Consider the following 6,143-nt stretch of genomic DNA (forward strand, 5'->3'; position numbering starts at 1 on the left):
TCGAGCTTTGGATTCCGACTGAGGACTCTTTCGTAGTGAAACATCTGACTAGACCCTTAGTACATTGTCGGTCCCAGACCATGCTAGTGTAGTCACCCAGCATATAAACTTCGTACGTGCATGCTGAAGCACATCAGTTGTTGTAAGCTGTACCTCTGCTAAGTAAGGCCATGGAACCGGTCAGTGTTGATTAGTACACTGCACCATAACGCGGTCTCAAGCATTGCACCCCGCTTGAGAGATTCTTAGTTAATTAAGGAACTATTTGTTTAGACACATAAAGGATTGGACCGTTAGGATAACCGAACGTGTTCATAGAAGTCAGCTTGACTTGGCCATGGTGTTCTTTATGGTTGAACTCTTTTTAAAGGGCCTAACAATCTTTTAAAACCAATCATTAACGAAAGCATTGAAACACATCACGTCTCTCGGATATGGTAAACCATGTATTCTATTATGCTTAAGAAAGTTTAGACCATTATGGAATGTTAATACGTCACCCAACCGACTCGCTCAATTAGATGAGCCGTCTGAACGTGTATGCATGTAGTCAGACTGCACGGGCGTCGGGGGTAAGGGACATTGCTGTCTATTCAGAATCTTCAAGCCTAATGCAGTACCCAATGACATGTCTTATGACAGGGGCATTTAGGACCAGTGTAATGAATACAAGGCCTCTGCCTATTCATGAGCCAGCATTCCATAATCTCAGCAGAATAACGGATGAAGTCATAGTATGCACTCACCTTAACCTTATCTGAATTACGAATTTTATCGCATTTACTTTATCTGTCTTATAAATTAGAAAATCCTAAAATTAAGTAACCACTACTCCTTCCTAACTATCTTAGGCTTAAATATATGTTCGATTCCACTGATATCTCAAAAATACGACTCTAGGTCATACTTCCCTTACTCATACTAAGGAGTAGTACGATTTAGGCCCTGCTAAATATAAATTTAAAATAGTACCCACCCCTTTGACGGTTGATTCTGACGTGCTTCGGCCTGACGACACCGCACATACAAAACCGTACGTTTCGGCCATATTAAGGGGGAGTATAGTTTTTGGCGCCGCTGCCGGGGAACTGGTATCAGGCAATACTGCTCTTTATCAAACTTATTCACAAGCATTTAGTGGTGTCTAAGAAATACAATTATACACGGACTTGGTTGCCAATTATATTGGGACCAAAAGGGTCCTGCCTCTTCGTAGTCGGCCTGGCCACTTGGTTTGTTGAATAGTTCGTGCGGAGTTCTGTTATCAAAATACCAGGGAATCAGTAGCCAGAACCAAAAACATATTCAACCATAGGATAGTTAGTTAATTAAATTAGATTACCTTAGACTAAGACTACTTTAGATTAGGCTACCTTAGACTAGTTTAGATTACCTTAGATTACTTTAGAAATTTAGTTTATTTGCTAAAAATTAAAAATCAAAAAGGCATACCCATTGTAATAACCCAAACCCGATCTAGACCAGGGCCGTTGTTATTCGTACCTGATCCAGACGCAATAATCTCTAAAGCACGCAAGGAAGCACGAATCAGAAATCGAATGGTGTTACGCGTCACTTTAACAGAAAATACCAAACCCTCGATTGAAGGTCGAGGATGACTGATCAGATTTCCGGAGATTCAAGGACACTCGTTCGAGTTAAAACATCACATCATCCAGCTCATCCAGAATAGCTGTCAGTTTCATGGATTACCGAATGACGATCCTAATTCTCACCTTGATAAATTCATATCTCTTTCGAACTCCTACAAACAGCCAGGGATAGGACAAGATATAGTCCGGCTATACTTGTTTCCCTATTCTCTCACTCATCATGCTCAAACCATATTCGAAGGACTGGAAAAATATTCCATCACGTCATGGACAGAGATGGCTACTAAATTCCTAACCAAATATTTCCCTCTTTCTAAACAAACCAAACTAAAGAATGACATCATTAACTTCAAACAAAGTTATGATGAATCTCCTTACACTGCATGGGAGCGATTCAAAACCCTGCTGAAGAAATGCCCTAATCACCAGCTAGAATAGTCAGCCCAAATCTGTACCTTCTACAATGGTCTTATGGTAAATCATAGGATGATGATCGATGCAGCAGCTCAAGGGAATCTGATGAACCAAACCGTAGACGAAGCATGGGAATTGCTCGAGAGCATGACAATGCATCATCATGACTGTAATAGTGGTGAAACAACTTCATCATCTGCCCTACTCTCTGCACTTAACAATCAAACAAAGGCCATCAAATCCCTCACAGATAAGATGGAATCTCTTGCTAAACAACTCGGAGAATTGAAGACGCAGCCGCAGCAGGTCAACCAAGCGCAGGCTTGTGTTAATTATACCAACCCGCAACCTACTGAAGAAAATCAAGTTGAGTACAAAAACCCTGACGGTTCAGTCTATTACGTTCAATACCCAGCTCGTCCACCAAATGCTGGATTCAATCAACAACCTAGGGTTAATCAATTTCAGCGAAGCAATCAACCTTTTCACTATCGCTACCACCTTATCCAGCCCAGCAATCTCAATTAACCTACGATCAACCACTTCCACTCACTGGTCCGCCAGCTGAGGAAAATTACCCTACCACCCAGATTACAAAAGCAACTAACCCCACTCTCGGAGCTGATGATCAGTTGACTCAGTTCATTCAAGGACAACAACAGCTAAATCAGAGAATTGCAGCCAGGCAAGATCAGACGGAGATACTAATGAGAAATCAATTAGCTCTGCTCAAAAGTATGGAGATGCAGCTCGGATAGTTATCACAACGCCTTGAAACTCGACCGCAGGGAAGGTTACCAAGTAATACTATCCAAAATCCCCACATAGAAGAAGCAAAGAAAATGGATTCCGTAATCCCAGAGGAAGAACCACGGAGAAGGTCAGCAAGGCTCAAGAACAAATCGACATATACTCAAAAGCTGACACCTGAAACTCCAGTTCGCGTACCCTATCCTGGAAGAACCATCCAAGCTTGATTTCTTCAAACTTGATGGAAGATTCCTGGACACTATGTCAAAAGTCCCCAACCAGAAGAGATAAATTCGAAGGCTTCTCTCTACAAAGGAAAGGATATCAGATTCTAACAAAATTCCACTGATTGAAGAATGCTCAGCATTACTCAGGAGCTCTCTACCACAGAAGCTAGGAGATACGGGCCGATTCATTTTCCCGTGTTCAATCTACCAATCTGGAACCATTCATGCGCTAGGAGATTTAGGAGCAAGTATAAACCTAATCCCCTGCTCTCTCTACAAGAGATTAGAGTTAGGAGACTTGTCACCAACTAAAATGACAATCCAACTCGCCGATCACACAATTCGATATCCTAAGGGCATAGTTGAGAACGTCTTGGTGAAAGTCGATAAATTCTTGTATCCTACGGATTTCGTAGTAATGGATATTAAGGAAGACCTACACTCACTAGTAGTGTTAGGAAGACCTTTCATGAATACGGCTACGACTGTCATTGATGTGTACAATCAAACCTTGATCTTACGATCACATGGGGAGAGCGTTACCTTCAAAATTGACCGACCAACCGATATTTCTGGACAGGAAGAGATGTTTGCTATTTCCAGCAGACGGATCACTTTCGATGACGAGTCTTCACCACCAGCCGATGATATCGAGATGGGTGTCGAATCACAGTGTGTAGATGACCCAGAAATGGAAGAAGAGGATCCTAGCGAAGAAATAGAGGAAGAGGAGGAATCTGAAGAGGAAGAGGAAATGGAAGACGTAAAAGAAACTGCGAAAATACCCGCTCTAAGCACTAAGCGTCATGAAGAATTAATGAGGCTTGAGACGGAAGATCACAGTTTAATTATTCGCTTCAAGAAGAAGGCCGACAAGGCTGAGGTTAAGGATATAGAAATTGATCCTGTAAGTATCAAAGTGGAGAATCAGAATACTGAAGAAACCCGTTCATCAGAAGCATCCTCAGAAGAACAATATACCGATGATGACGAGGAAGAGCAATATGAAGACATTCTGAATAACTCACACTCTCCAACCGAACCAGATCAAGGGGAGCCGGACTCTTCTTCAGATTGGATTCCGGTCATATCCACACACGCAAACATGATAACCTTTATCAATGATACCGATGAATTTGAAGATATTCTCGAAGCCATCCATAAATCAACAATTGATTTTTTGCTACGCTTAACAGAACGAATTATGGCTATCCGAGAAGAACACAACCTCTATCTCCAAAGAGAAGAAAATGATGTTGAAATCTTAGAAGAACGCATTCAAGACTTTATCAATTCTTTTCTCGATCATATCTACCAAGAAGAAAGGCAATGAGAGCACAATTCGTGGTTCGCACTATTCTTGAGACAAGATTCTGTCGAGATCAGAAGATCATTTACTCTAAGGTTTATAACGCCTTAGCCGGATCTGCACTTCCGTTCTCAGCAAACCAACGAGCACTACTGACTCTCATCTGGAAGCACATGGATCTTTTCACCGGACGCCCGACTTATTACTCTAATTTGCAAATGATAGAGGATATTCACAGCTTGTTCGCTCTCCTAGAAAGAGATAATTTCGAAAGCACACCAGACAGACTAGTGATTTACGTAACAATTGATCACCATGTTGATCTGATTATCAAAGAGTTACGAGACGCTGTTACGGAGGAAGTAAGGTGAAACAATCCGTTCTCTCATCTTGAACCAGATCGAGTCAACATTGCCACCTATGTTACGAAGCAGATATCACGTATCTTCCACGAATCCACAGATCAAAGTTTCACATTTAAAGCTGGATGTCGGGAGATATACTCAAAAACGGTGACATTAATGCTCGGATCAGGATTGCTGTTCACTTCTTTTCAGCTTCGTCTTTTAAAAAATATGTGGAAAGCTACAGACTCTTACTGTGGAGATCACCATTCCGAAGACTTCGAGATTCTAAAGATACAGTTTCTAACATTGTTTGAAGACCTCCGAAATGAGCATATATTTAGTAGCAATATCCATCCAATATGTAAAGCTTTTAGTTACTATTGTTCTATTTTTATGTAATAATCGTTTAAATAAATAAGTGCGAAGACAAAAGAAGAAAACAAAGATTTGAAGACGCAAATGACCAAAAAGCTCAAATGTACAAGATATAATCCAAGTGGTTCAATTTATTGATGAGAAACGTCTAAAAATTACAAGAGTACAAGTCGCGGAACGCAAAGTACAAGATATCTATGCGTACGAAAGGACGTTCGAAAATCCGGAACCGAGACATAAACCGAGCATCAACGCGCGAGTCAACGGTCCTAAAATTAAGAGTCAACTATGCACAAGAATATAATATTATATATATATATATATATACATATATATATATATGTATATATATATATACATATATATATATGTATATATATATATATATGTATATATATATATGTATATATATATATATGTATATATGTATATATATATATATGTATATATATATAATTAATATAAATTATATATATTATATATATATTTAAATAAAATGTTGGCAAACTAGAAAACAAAAACATGTGAGCTGATCCAGCTGGCCATGCGATCGCATGGCCAGGATGCCCATATTTCATGCGATCGCATGCGCCATAAAGTCAGGCCAGGTGCTATAAATTGCAACGAATTCAGCGAGTTGTGTACACCATATTTTCTTTCTTCCCCTGTAAAGAAACATATATATTTATATTTATAATATTAAGTTTAAATTAAGTTTAATAATAATTGGGTTAATGTAAGAAATGTTTTAAGGTTTTGTAAGTCGGAACTCTGTCCGTATAACGCTACGCGATTAATCACCACTATAAGCTATGTTCTTCCTTTTTAAATTAACATCTCGTAACTAAGTTATTATTATGCTTATTTGAGCCGAAGTAATCGTGATGTTGGACTAAATATTAAAATGGGGTTATTGGAATTTGTACCATAATTCGGGTTTGGACAAAAGACCGACACTTGTGGACATTGGACTATGAATTATTAATAGATGGGAGGTATTGTCTAATCGAATGACAACTCATTGGAATCTGTCGAACCTATCTTCAAATTAGTTAATCTAATAATTATTAAATGATTATGCATGTCCTATTTAGTGACATTTATACGA

General features: G+C 39.2%; 1 non-coding gene across 1 annotated transcript; it reads right to left on the bottom strand.

The window, feature by feature from the left end:
• Nucleotides 1-1,937: 1,937 nt before the first annotated feature.
• On the bottom strand, nt 1,938-2,044 carry LOC139850758 (small nucleolar RNA R71). Its single transcript, XR_011760139.1, has one exon. It is a non-coding gene; the product is annotated as a small nucleolar RNA R71 (small nucleolar RNA).
• Nucleotides 2,045-6,143: the final 4,099 nt, after the last annotated feature.

Source organism: Rutidosis leptorrhynchoides, chromosome 5 (assembly GCF_046630445.1).
Source record: "Rutidosis leptorrhynchoides isolate AG116_Rl617_1_P2 chromosome 5, CSIRO_AGI_Rlap_v1, whole genome shotgun sequence".
NCBI classification, from domain to species: Eukaryota; Viridiplantae; Streptophyta; class Magnoliopsida; order Asterales; family Asteraceae; genus Rutidosis; species Rutidosis leptorrhynchoides.